General features: G+C 48.6%; 1 pseudogene; it reads left to right on the top strand.

Annotated features, from left to right (window-relative positions):
* The first annotated feature begins 252 nt into the window (after positions 1–252).
* Positions 253–764, top strand: LOC123163957 (nuclear transcription factor Y subunit B-like; annotated as a pseudogene).
* The last annotated feature ends 13,728 nt before the right edge of the window (positions 765–14,492 follow it).

Genomic DNA, 14,492 nt, shown 5'->3' with positions numbered 1-14,492 from the left:
CACGCCGCCGGTGGCCAGAAAGGCGCCACGGAGGCTTGTGGAGCACGGGGCCGTCGCTCGCCGCCCTCACCGCACCTCCATTCCCCTCCACCACCTTCCCTCCCTCCCTCTACACGCCCGTCTATATAAGGTACGCCTCCCTCTCCCCTCACCTCTCTCCCCGCGCTTCCGGAGGTCGGGGTCTAGGGTTTGGTGCGCCGGTACGCTGATGGATCTGGCGGGGTTGCTGGTGTGCTGCAGGGGGGCGGCCGGATGTCGGACGTGCCGGCAAGCCCGCCGGGCGGTGGTGGAAGCGGCGACGGCGGTGACTTCGGCAGCGTCAGGGAGCAGGACAGGTTCCTACCCATCGCCAACATCGGCAGCATCATGAAGAAGGCCATCCTGGCCAACGGCAAGATCGCCAAGGACGCCAAGGAGACCTTGCGGGAGTGCGTCTCGGAGTTCATTGCTTCATCGCCAGCGAGTGAGTGCCTCTGTTGACCGCTGCCGCTCTGATTTGCCTGCATGAATCAAGTGTGGTTTGGTGCTGACCTATCGCCGTTTTGTCTTGTCTGTACTGTAGGGCGAGAGACAAGTGCCAGAGGGAGAAGCGCAAGATCATCAACGTCGACGACCTGCTCTGGGCGATGGCCACGCTCGGCTTTGAGGAGTACATTGAGCCCCTCTATCTGCAGAAGTACAGAGAGGTGCATGCCCATTTAGCCATGTGGGGTTATTTTGTCTGAACTAATTGGGGATTGATTAGTGCTTTGGGAGTTAGGTAGGTCCATGGTAGTTTAATATGTTGCTGCTGTAGCCTGGAAAGCTCTGTTTGGCACTTTGGTTAGTCCTAGTTGGCAAATTTAAACACTCATGTTCAGCTTGGTGACTGATGAGACCCCACACTGGCTGGCACCAATCATCTTATTGTCCTTAGAACAAGTGTTGATTTATCCCTCCAATTACTACTGCCACTGAGATCTTCAATTCTTTTCTGTACTGTTAATTCAGATAACTGAATGATTTGAAGCACTAAGAATTGTCTCCGGAATCAAACTATTAAAATGAAGTCTTTTATTCAACTGGGACATGCATGCGTACATGTGCTTGGAAGATATATTTTGAATGTTCATCTCAGAGCGTGATGGGTCTTTTTCTGTCTTGTGCAGGTTGCTGACTTTGGTCTGGCCAAGATCCAGCACGAAGACGACACAACCATGTGTCTATGCTGGTGATGGGGACTTTCGGGTACGAAGTCGGGTAGATCTGCCGAGTCGAGATGTGACTGATGATAAAAACTCATGCAACAGAGATATCATAACATTTCCATTTTGTTACATGTTTATATTTATTCAAATTCATCTGTTTACATGGCGGAGCGGTCCACAGACATTTCCTTCATGCAGCAGTTTAAGTTGCTTCCAATTAAATCTGCTGTGAATGTGTTATATATAATTGAATCTGAACAAAATTTATTCCTTCGATCCTATTCATGTTTGCTCGGTGCAGATTAATTGATTGTCTCAATGTTCCCAAAGCTAGCATGTTATCATGCCAATGTATTAAATTTAAGGGATATGAAATAACCCCCCTCACGGAAATACAATCGTATGCACCTTAGCATGGAAATACATCAAATTTGGATGAAAGGCAACATAAATGGCTTGTTGATCCTATTCAAATTATACCATGAACTTATTCTGCATGTATTCAACTAGATCAAGTACAAGTACATTAGTTCGTCATATCTGCTATTAATACACTGTCCAAGTCATGAATTTCCTGAACTGGTGCCTATATATATTTGGGTGCTTGTCAATTAGAAAATGTGTTCATCTAGCCTTGTCTCATCATTAAATTTGTGATACATACTTGCTGAACATTTTTCTCCTCCTATGTTATTCAAGGAAATCTATATGATTTCTATTCTTGACATAAAAAGATGAGCTAACCTCTAGGTATGTACAGATGCCACCTACAAGTGAATGCTGAGATACCATGTTTGTACTACGTGCCTACTACTTATGTACTTATGGAGTAGTAAATAACCTGTCATGTAATGTATACTAATTGGTGGATTGTACAGGGCAGCTCCTTGTCATGGGCGGCGCCGTTGTCGGCAGGGCCGTTTCTTCTTCGAATTACCACGCACGCGCGTCTTGTTTGTTGCTAATCAACTAGTGATTTGGGTGATTTTGGGTTGATGTTAGTTTTGCTTCTACAATTTAATGCTGTCAATGCTCTTTCCCGTTTGGTGGATCAACTAATAGGTTACAAATCCAGCAGGCATGAATGCTTAACTTTACAGATTTGTTTGACTGACTTCCTCAAATCTAGCTCGTGTCTATTTGTTGGATGTGGATCAAGTATCCCTATGTCGATGAGTTCTAGATTCCAGTTCACCATGTTTCGCTTATGAATGAATGCACTAGAAGTAGAACATAATCTGTTGCATTGGTGGTTACTTTATACATTTTCTGATTGGCCAATCAGCTAGTTAGCTACAGTTTATCTTGATCAGGGAATGTCGATGGTCAAATAATTTACGTCCATTCTCCAGATCTTAACATGTGGTTCTTGGATAGGTCCCTTTTTGAACCCTTTTTTATCTGAATCCCATGAAGAAGTAAATGAGCCTATTTTTTTAACAGGCATGCTGTCTTATTAAATCAGGGGGAAATTATTGCCTGGATAGGTGTTTTCTTTTGTGAAGTTAGTGGATGTCGATCAAGTCCCCCTTTCCGCTATATGAAACGTTTCTCCTGTTGTACTTCTTAAAAAGCTTTCCGCTGATGGCAGGAAGAAGAATGCTGTTCACAAGAAGATGGCAGGAAGAAGCAGGCTGATTCGATTCGATCCTCAAGGTAGCCCTTCCCTTCCCCTTCTCTCTTCGATTCGATCCGATCTATGCACAAAGTTCACTAGTTTGGATGCATCATAGAACTTATGGTGATGTTGTTTAGATTGCAGCAATCAAAAATACAAGTGTTGAGCTTGTTAAGTGTTTTGTTACGGTGAAATCTGAACCATTTATTGAATACTAGGATGGCCGACTTTCTATGATTATCTCTTGTTGCTATGTTTGTCTTTTCCATATCCAAATCATGTCTATGAATTGGTGTGCTTGAAAACCAAGGAATGCTTCTATTCCTTGTCGGTGTTCTTTTTATTCTGGTATAAGATGAACTAGCTCGTTATTTGTTTGGTGGTTGGTTTGCATACATGTTCTTTTTCTGCAGAAATATGTTGTGGTTCCTTGCAAAGTAAATATGCTGTCAGATTTACTTTTATTTTGTTCCTAATCATTTTGTTCTATAATGTGTAGATGCTGGCCTTTCATGTTTCTTTGCGAGCATCAGGACAAAGAAGTTGGAAGAAGCATAGTTCTAGCTCATTGGAGCTAGTTCTAGGAGTAATGAAGCCCTTTAGACTGATCCTATTTGTATGTGTGTTATATGATGTAGACTGTACACTTGTAGACTCATGTGGTAGACTGTACACTTGTAGGGCTCATGTGATACTCATGTGGTAGACTGTACACTTGTAGAGCTGTTATCCAATTGTAAACTTGATGTTGATCACATTTGTACGTATGCTATATGATGTAGCAGATTGCTTCTTGCTGTTACTTGAAGTATTGTGTCAGTTTTCTGTATTGGTATATTGAAATATGAAGAACATGACCTTGATAGCAGGGTCCCACGAACCAAAACCCCAGATTTGGGACCTATTTACCAGAATTTGACAATTGGGGTGCATAAAAAAAGAAAAACAAAGGCTACAGCCCAAAAATAAAAAGGCTATAATGTTGGGCCTGGCCCATGTAGCTGTCAGGACCCCGATTCCAAGTCACATCGATCTAGCCGGTAACACCTCATATCACTTTGCGGCCTCACGCACGGTATTCCCACGGGTGTTGCCTTACCATGGCCCGGGACCGTTTGCGCCTGTTGGCTCAAGTATATGATAGCGACGCTAGCATCCATATGACAGAGAACCCGGGCCGACATGACTAGTCGTGAACCCAAAGTGGCACTAACTTACGGGGACAGGCATACATGAATCAACATCGAGCATGTCGGTCAGCAGCGTGCGAATCCGGGCTATAGCACTGGGCTAATAGGAGTCCGGTGAACCGGGCTGTAGCAGGCTAGGCAGGACTCCGGATGTTACCGCGTGACATTTCCCCGAAGGGACAGACACAGGAACGAAGTGAATCACATGCCGGCCAGTCAAGTGTTCCGGAGCAGTAGTGCTGGGCTAGCAGGACTCCGGTGAACCGGGCTGTAGCGGACTACTATGGCTCATGGAAGCACAAGACTACATTTCCCCATAAGAGAGGCTACCAAGGATAAACAACTAGGTTGTCGGATCCCACACATACCAAGCATTTCAATCATGCACACAATATGCTCGGTATGTGTAAATACAACATGGCATCACAACAAAACTCTACGACTCAAAGTATTTATTCATTAGGCTCCGAGGAGCGAGATATTACAAACATGGGTCTCATGACCCAACATTCAAAGCATACAAGTCAAAGCACATGCGGAAGCGTAACATGTCTGAGTACAGACATCTACAAATGAAAAAGGCTGAGAAGCCTGGCTATCTACCAGATCCTGCCGAGGGCACAAGATCGTAGCTGAGGTATCAAGATAAACGTCGAAGTCCACACGGAACTACTAGCGAGACTGACGTCTCTCTGCAAAACATAAAATAGGCAAATGTGAGTACAAATGTACCCAGCAAGACTTACATCAGAACTAGCTACATATGCATCAGTATCAACAAAGGGGGTGGTGGAGTTTGACTGCAGCAAGCCAGCTTTGACTCAGTGGCTATCCTAAACTATGACTGCAAGTAACTCTTTTGAGGTGGCGCACACGAGTCCACATATTCACCATATCAATATACCACTATGGATCCGGTCCCGTCTCCCTACGAGAAGGCCATCCATAGCACTCACGCTTATCTTGCGAGTTTTAGTGTATCCACTTTCACTTGTCTATGAACTATACAGACAACCCAGAAGTCCTTTACCGTGGACGCGGCTATTCGAATAGATCATTTATAACCCTGCAGGGGTGTACTTCTTCACACATGTTTCCACCACTTAGCGTCTGCACACGACATGTGCTCGGCAGACTTCAAGCGAAAGCCGACGTGGGTGTAGACCACGACCTAACTAACCACACAAGTCTCTAGTCCAGGTTTATCGCCTATTCGGGTTCCATCCGCGAGGAGATCTGGCTGGGGTTTCACTCACACCCCCAAGCGATGTGTGCAGGGTTCCCGAGACACCAAACGGGCACCCGGTACACCGTGCCACGTGCCTACCGCATCACAGCCCACCCCGCGGGTCAGCGCTGCGCACGGCCTCCAGCATACTACAAACACCAGAAACTACTTGCAACTCCTGGACAGAGGACAAGGGCGGTTAATAAGTCGAGCGGGGTCATATTCCAGGGCCCAACGTGTGGTAGTAGCTGTTCATGGATCACAAACACAGAAGCCAGTTCCCGAGGACGGTTTCAATGAGAGAACCCACCATGTACTCCTACATGGCCTCTCACCGATACCTTTACCAAATCGTGTTCACACACTTAGCTTTCAATAGTAGGACATGTTCACACACCTCCGATTCATCCCCGATGAATCAGACCTGACACAACTCTAAGCAATAGCAGGCACGACAAACAAGCATGAATGAGTAGGCACATCAGGGCTCAAACAACTCCTACTCATGCTAGTGGGTTTCATCTATTTACTGTGGCCATGAAAGGTCATGCAGCGGATAAGGGGTTCAACTACCGTAGCAAGTAATAGATGAATCGTTGTTGTCCTAATGCAGTAAAAGAGAGCACGAGCGAGAGAGTGGGATTGTATCGGAATGAACAAGGGGTTTTTGCTTGCCTGGCACTTCTGAAGATAATAGAATTCTCCATCGGTGTCATCGAATAATCGTCGGAACCATGTTTACTGAGAGGGGACAAACACCGATAACAGAGAAAGAACACACGATCAATGCAGTGCACAATATGATGCATGATCATGACATGGGAATATGATTGTGTTTGAGCTAATGCAACTAGAAACCAGAATAAATGAAGTTGGTTTGAACCCAAGGTTCAAATTCAAACTTCATATGTGAATATTCAAATGCCATTTACATAGTTTGTCCAAAACAGTGATGTTAACTTGCTCAAACATGCATGACCATGGCATAAACAGATTCTTCACATTTTTCTGATCATTTTTCGTATATAAATTATTTTCATTGGAGTTATAGATTATTTTCTATGATGTTTAGAACTTTAAATCATTTTCTGGAATTTCCTGTATAAAAGAATAAATCCAGTAAATGAGTTATTGCGTCAGCCTTGCGTCAGGGTGAAGTCAGCAAGTCAACAGGGCCCGGTCTAGGTCAAACCTGACGTGTGGGGTCCACACGTCAGTGACTAACTAACTAACCTAAGTTAATTAGTGTTATACTAATACTAACTAAAAGTGTTAGTGGGGGTGTGTGGCCCACGCGTGGTCAAACGGGGTCAAACCCACCGGCGTTTTGCCGCCAGCGAGGCCAGGCGCGGCGGCAAGCTTCGGATTGGTCCTCCGGTGACCAAATCTCCAGCGGAGAAGCGCGACGTGCATCTGGAGAGGCGCCGCATCCGGTGGTGCAATTGGCTGGATGTGGGGAGGCCAGAAACGAACCCGACGAGCAGCTAGGCGGCGGCCGGAGCTACGGTCTTGACACGGGCGGCGCTACGGTGCGCGGGAGGGGCATGTGTTGGTGGCTATGGTCTCGTGAGGCCATTATGAAATGGTGGTGCACTCAGGTGGACGCTCCAGTGGCTATGGCCACGGTGGCAACACGGTGCGGCAGCAGCGAGCTTCGGTCGAGGTGGAAAACACGGCTAGAGGACGAACGCGTCGACGGGGAGAGGGGCGAGGGGCGTAGGAGCTCACAGCGGTTCCGCAGGGTTGGTCAGTGGGCTCGGGGAGGGGCTGGAACAAGCGGGGCGGCGATGGAGATCTCCGGCGTTGGGAGGTTGAAGAAGACGGCATGGAGGCGCTCGGGGGCGTTCTGCATTGCACAGCTCGACAAGGAGGAAGAGGGGTACTAGGCGGAGCTCTTGGGCAGCTCAGGGCATCGCTGGGATGGCGGTGTCTGCGGTGGTGGCGAGCGGCGGCGACGGAGGCATTCGGGCGGGGTGTGGGCAGCGAGGAAGAGACGAGGGGGAAAGTGAACGAGGGGCCAGGGAGGTGCGTGGCAATTCCAGAGACGTCCAGGGCGTCGGGGGTGCACGCAGGCAGGCAGGAGGTGGCTCGGGCGCGTGCCCGCGTTCATCGGCCACGCGCACGTCCTCCTGGCGAGAGGTGGACGATGACTGGTAGCTAGGCTGCGCAGCGCTGGGCCGGCCTGGGGGCTGTGGTAAGTGCCAGGTGGGTTTTTTCTCCGTCTCTGCTGTTTTTCTATTTTGTTCTGTTTTCTATTTTTCTGCTGCTGTTTTGGCTTTAGTAAAAATACTAAAGCATTTTGTAAAATGCTGCAATATTTTGTGGACACTCTATGGATTATTCCAGTGGCCCACATTTAAATTCAGCATTATTTGAGCATTTAAATTATTTATAGTGTTTAAATGCCCAAATTCAAATATGATATGATTTAATTCAAAAATCCAGGAATGACCTTGAAACATGTGCACCATTTTTGTCAGAGGTTTTAACCTTTTCAAAAAATGATGAACATTTTTAAAGGCATTTTGGGTTTATTGAAAAGACTTATGGTTGACCCTATTTGATTTAATTTTTGGTGCTAGGGTTTGTCATCCCCATTTCAACTTTCTGAGTAATTTAAACATGATGAGATGAATGCCTTAATGCAACTAATGACAAGCAAATTCTAGGGCTGTGACAGTAGCTGACCAAAATTAATAGGGAAAAATATATAAAAGGCTGAATTAATGGGCTTGGCCCACGTAGAACACCGAATTGGACCGGGCTAAATCTTACCAACGACCAATTCAATTGGTCGCAATTTTGCCACGTCAGATTGCCACGTCGGATCAGACGTGGCCTGGGCAGACAGCCAGTGACCAAAACAGAAGGTCATGGGTTCCACGACCTTTGGTTTTGGTCGTAAACGTCTACGACCTTATCCCGAAAGAAGGTCGTGAATTTCAGTTTACGACCGCCAGCTTTTGACCATCTGTTTTTGGTCAAAAAAGGTCGCAAATGAAAAACAATGACCTTTCAGTGACCAATAGTGAGGGTCACAAGTTGACATATTTCTTGTAGTGGCCGTGTGATCGAGAGAAGACCAAATCATATTGCAGTGGATGTTCCTCCATCATGTGTGGTTCATTCTCATGGTTCCAGCTGTTGGCGAAACCACTTACGTTTGCAAGAGGAATTGTAGACTTCACAAACAAATTCGTCTTTCAGTCTGTACTGAATGTTGGCCAAGAGAAGCATCCATGTTAGTAGGAAGAACAGATGTTTTTTCTAGATCTTTGCTTTTGGAGCTACATATTTATATATGATCTGTGAATCATTGAGATGCATTAACATGTTGATCTTATGCACGGGAATCGTACTAGTTGGTTTTGAATTTGGGCTACTAATGTGAACATATTACAATGCCAGGCCTGTGAGTCTCGTGTGAACATTTTGAACGGATCGGCTCTTACTGCTATGCACAACATGATCCTTATTTCTGTGTTCTCAGTGTTTACAAGTTACTAACAGTACCTTATTTCTGTTCGCTCAGTGTTTACAAGTTATTGATCGATCACTAGCTAGCCTACTAATGCGCTCCTGGCAGTTTTAGGTCCGACGCAAGATCCGAAGAGGTAGTTTTTTGAATAAAAATGCCTACCTCTGAAGAAACTGACATGCTGGTCCGAAGAAAATGCCATGCGATTCTGAAGAAACTGCCAGCAAAAACGTTCGCAAATGCCTTATCTCCCAGCGAACGTTCATCAGCTAATGCGATCGTACATGTACACCATCCGACCTACTCGATCCTACACGTACACTATCCGACCTACTCGATCCTACACCGATAAATAGCGGATCATGCACGTACTACATCCTTTCCGGTTTGCAGGGCTCAATTTAAAAAACGACCTATTCGATCCTACACGAATAAATAGCAGATCACGCATGTACTACCTCCTTTCCGGTTTGCAGGGCTTAATTTAAAAATCTAACTAATCAAGGTAGATGATGAGTGGTGGAATCATTTTTAACAAGGAGGGAGTACCTCATCTGGATGGCTCGAGTGCACTCGTTTGACCGTCATGCCAGCGTGTGACCGAGCACGGACGGGACGCACCACTGACGGGATGGGATGGCAGAGTCATAATTTTAGTTTTTCTAGTTTTCCACGGCAAGCTGGCACACTAAGCCATGCCTGCTTATGCATTGAATTCCGATGACCGCGATGACCATCGCGTTTCCCGCGACACGCTAGTTCGCCTACCTTCCCCTATAATTACTGTTTCCCGGGCTTCTCCGGTGGCACCATCACCCAACTCGCCCTATCCTCATAAGCCCCCACCGGCCCGACGTCGCTCGCCACTTATCCTCGCTCTCGCCACGTCCGCCATGCCCCCGCCCGTCCGCGATAGGCGACACCGGAGGTGGTCACCGCCGGAACTAGTGTTTGGTTTTTCACCGGAAGGCAGACGGAGGGAGGAGGCATTCTATCGGTCTTTAGATGGCAATGCAGACTATGAGTTGTTGGAGTGCGACCGCCTGGCGGAGGAGCAGCGTCTTGCCGATTTGCGACGCCAGCGGGACATGGAGCAGCAGCGCACCGACGCTCTGAGTCGCGAGCAGAGCGCCTGCAACTGGGCCGACTACGTGGAGGCCGGAGCCCGGCAAATTGCCCTGGATGCTGTCAGGCACGCACGCGTTCGCGACACCGAATTTTACTACCAGCTCATCAAGTGCGTTTCCCGCTTAGAAGCCGAAGCTTCGGTGGACCACGCCGGCATGGAAAGGGCCAACGCGCGCGAGCAACGCGCCCTATCGCACCTCTAGCAAGTCCGAGGCGAGGTGGAGGACGCCGGTGCCGGCGTTTAGCGTGTACCGCGGATGGCGGTCGGCATCGTCTAGTTAGCTAAGAGTAAGTTAGTACTTGTACGCTACTAGAGTATTAGTGGGAGTAGATAGTTAACTTGGCTATGATGGTTGTCAATGTGGAAGTTCAGTACTCTATATGTGGATCAGTCCTGTTACTTTGCTCTGAATGTTGAACTTTCTGTTTGAATGTATAGAATGGGCTGTTATTTTTTAAATGGGTTGTATTTGTCCTCCACGGGTTTAGAGGCTGACTTGTGGGCCTACCAAGTTGACGCGTACACAATCAGGAGATGATTGTACGTGGACAGGATGATAGCAGGGACCCGCCAAGGTCATGGCAGTACGCAAGCAAGTGCCTCCTTATTTCAAGCCAATAAAAAATGGCTCCTCCTAATGGATTTGTGACATCTGGTTCCCATGCCATTGTCAACGTAGTCAATAAACGAGAGAATTGCACAACAAGCGGCTGACACCAGGGACCCAGCAGCTCGCCCAGTTATTTTTGTTTTGGGTTAATTTGATAAATGCCACTCCAAATCTGGTGTTTCCGAGAAATGCCACTGCAATTTCCAAACTTTGAAAAATGCCATCTCATGCCATTTCCAGTGGCATTTTTCGAAGTCTGGAGTGGCGTTTTTCAAAGTTTGCAAATTGCAGTGGCGTTTTCCAAAGTTTGCAAACATTGCAGTGGCATTTTTCAAAGTTTGGAAATTGCAGTGGCATTTTTATGAATCGCCATAATTGGAGTGGCATTTATCTAATTTGTTTTTGAGACGGAAGCAGGGTGTCAACTGGGCTGTGCGGGGCACTCTGGCCTGTCTAGACAGCCTTCTCTTTTATGTTTACCACAGAGCAACCCGGTAGTTTTTCTTTCTTTCTGAAAATGGCTAGCCCAGTTTTTTTGTGATTTGCCAAGTAAGTTGCTTTGTCGGGCCTGTTGGGCTGCAAATCTTTCAAGACGAGGAGAGCTTCATTCGGCTAGCCGAGAAAATGGCCTATTAGTAATGAGAAATGGGTTGTACATTTTTAAAACACATCAAACCGGCAATTAGTTTCAAATTTCTGTTTTTCATTTCGAGATTTTAAATTGCATTGATTTTTATGCATGGACAATTTGTTGGATTTTATATTGATATACATTTTTTTAAATCAGCTTGAATGTGACTCGAAATTTCGGGATTAAAAACAGTTCGGACCGCACCGAAATATGCAAAATTTCCTATAATTTTTTAACCGTGGCCACAATATGGGCTGTAATGGTAACAAAAAGAATATGGGCTCCAAAAAAACCTTAAGAATTAGCAAATGGGTTGTAAATTATTAGAAATAATGGGAGATGGGCTGTATGCTGTTTTCCACATATTTGAGGCTTTCCTAAAAAAAGGTTGACGCACAAGCTGTGACTGTTGGATGTCCATCCAACGACGGTCGTGCTTCTTCAATCTCTGCTGTTACTACTCCAGCCGCTCAAACAAGCGCCGGCGGGACTGCCTGCTCCCTCCTCCCCATAGCCGTCTGTGCTGCCGCGCAGGCCTCACCGCCCCACCGTACTCCCATCGCTGGCCTAGCCATCCCTCTACTCGCCCACACATGTTGTTATTCTCCGGCGACGGCAGCCGAACTAGTAAACCCTCGTACAGTCGTACTCCCCTCCGCGTGGGAAACAACTGTCGAGTGTTCCCTGGCTCCGTGTCGTTCCCTTCCTATGCCTCGCCGTCGTCCACCGCCCTGGTGCTCTCAGCGCGGCCTGGTCAACGTGGTCAACGATCGACATGCATCTGAAGTCGACTGTACGTGGAGAGGCTGACAGCTCGGTCCACGGCCGCACGCAAGGAAATGCCTCCTTATTACGCGCAAAATAATGATTCCTCCACCTGACATCTGGGACCCATCGAAAAGGGCCTCTGTATTTCGCGAAAAAACGTTACCGCCGCTGACAGCTCGGACCCACCAGCTATATCTTCGCACGCAAGGAAGTGCCTCCTTATTACGCACAAAAAATGAATACCCCCCTGCTAGCTGGGACCAAGTATAGTGGGAGGCTGACTTGTGGGCCTACTAAGTTAATGGGGACGGAGGGCTTTGTCAACTTGGTCAATATGCACGATTCTAGCTCCAGTGACCGTACGATCTCCATCCAACGGCCGTAGTGCTTCTTCAACCTCTGGTCTTCTAGCTCCAGCCGCCCATACCAGCGCCGGTCGTGCCTTGTGCTCCTGCCTCCCGTGGCCGCCTACGATGCCGCGGAGGCCTCACCACCCCCTACTACTCCCACCGCTGGCTAGGCCATCCCTCTACTCACCCAAACACCCTGTTATTATGCGGCGACGGCAGCCTCACACCGCAGCGAACCAATGAACCCTCATACTCCTCTACGCGTGGGCATCCACTGCCTCGTCTTCCCCGGCTCCGCTTCGTCCCCTTCCTAGGCCTCACCGTCGTCCACCGGGCTGGCGCTCTCGGCGCGGCGTGATCAACGTGGTCAAGGAACGGCTTCCATCGGACGTGGACTGTACGTGGAGAGGCTGACAGCTGGGTCCACGGCCGCAGCAAGGAAGTGCCTCCTTATTACGCGGAAAATGATGATTCCCCCACCTGACAGCAGGGACCCACCGGACGGGCAACCGTATTTCGTGAAAAAAATGTTTTCCCCCTGACTGCTGGGACCTACCGGCTACATCTTCGCACGCAAGGAAGTGCGTCCGGGCAAAAAAAATGATTCGCCCCCTGACTGCTGGGACCCACCAGCTACATCTTCGCACGCAAGGAAGTGCCTGACAGTTGGGACCCACCTGGTCGAAGCGTACGTAGCGTTGTCATTCTGGTCGCGAACGTGTACGTACATACTGGTCGATCGGTCTGTCTGCAGGCTGCAGCGATGAACTGTGGCCGTGCAAGGAAGGGCACGTGTTGTAGTAGAGGCGCGCACGTGTGGTAGTAGAGGCGCGCACGTGTGGTAGTAGAGGCGCGCACGTAGCATGTACACGTACCTACAGCGGCCATGTTGCAAGAAAGTAAATACGGCCACGTACGTACATACGGGCGGGGTCTCGAACGCCTACTCGCGCATACGTACGGCCAGGGCTCGTGTACATGGCTGGGTCCGAACGGAGAAACTGCGTCTTCGTCATGTTCATGGCGAGGCAACGGAATGCATCGTGTTCATCGGGAGGCAACGGAACGCGTGGGAGCCAACCGGCTTGGACGAAACAACCGATTGAAACAAGGCCTGGCATACCACAGAACGGAGGAAACGACCTTGTGTTTGACCGACCACGTTCGAAACGGGATCCTGTTCATAAGGAGGGGTCTGGCATACTGCAAAACAGAGGAAACGGAACTCCTACGGTCGAAACGGGGGTCCTGTTGATCGGGAGGGGTGTGGCGTACCTCAAAACGGAGGAAACTGACTTGGGTTGGAGCGCTACGGTCGAAACGGGGGTCCTGTTCATCGGGAGAGGTGTGGCATACCGCAAAACGGGACTCCACGAGATACTGTTCATCACCACCGTCGACCCCCTCCAGCCTCCACGGGCTACTGTTCATCCACCGTCGACCTCCTCCAGCCTCCACCTGCGACTGTTCATCCACGGGCTCCTGTTTATCCAGCCTCCACCGCGCGCTACTCCACCGGCTACTGTTCAACCAGCCCTCTCCACGGGCTCCTGTTCAACCACCCCTCCACAGGCTACTGTTCATCCAGCCCTCCACCGTCTACTGTTCATCCAGCCCTCCACGGGGTGGTCCTGTTCATCCAGCCCTCCATGGGGTCCTGTTCATCCAGCCCCAACCGGCTCGATCGATCGGGGTCCTGTTCATCCAGAGGCAACACCACGGGGTCCTGTTCATCCACCCCCACCGGGAACTGTTCATCCAAACCCCCCAGCAACGCTCACTGTTCATCCACAGGCAGCATCGATCGGCTTCAGTTAGCAGCAGTACTAAAGGAATCGCTCGGGTTCAGTAACGCGTAGCCTGCAGTGCAGTCGCTCGGGTTCAGTTAGATCCCAACACTTCGCTCGGGTTCAGTTAGAGCCCAACGTTTCGCACCCACGCGCGTGTGTGTACGAGAGAAACGCGCATCGCTCTACCCTGACCACCCACCGTAATCCGGGAACACCCCGATATTTTCCTCGCCCTCGCTTCTACCACGGATTTTTCCGTCATGGACGGCCCAAAGAATGTCATGCAACTGCGTCTCCGGCCCGCCCAGGATGAAAAGCCCATTTTCTGTCATGATTTTTTCATAGAAGTAGGAGCTCACCACATCTATGATGATACCGGGTTTTGTCACAATTATCGTCATAGAAGTATCATAAGTATGACAGAAAAAAATTTCGTTCGGCCCAAAATGTCACGGATGTGTCTTTTTTTTGTAGTGGAGTGAGAGGATTGCTCTTTACTCGGAGCAAATGTTG

This window comes from Triticum aestivum, chromosome 1D (assembly GCF_018294505.1).
Source record: "Triticum aestivum cultivar Chinese Spring chromosome 1D, IWGSC CS RefSeq v2.1, whole genome shotgun sequence".
Taxonomy (NCBI): domain Eukaryota; kingdom Viridiplantae; phylum Streptophyta; class Magnoliopsida; order Poales; family Poaceae; genus Triticum; species Triticum aestivum.
This window is presented reverse-complemented; position numbering and strand designations above follow the sequence as displayed.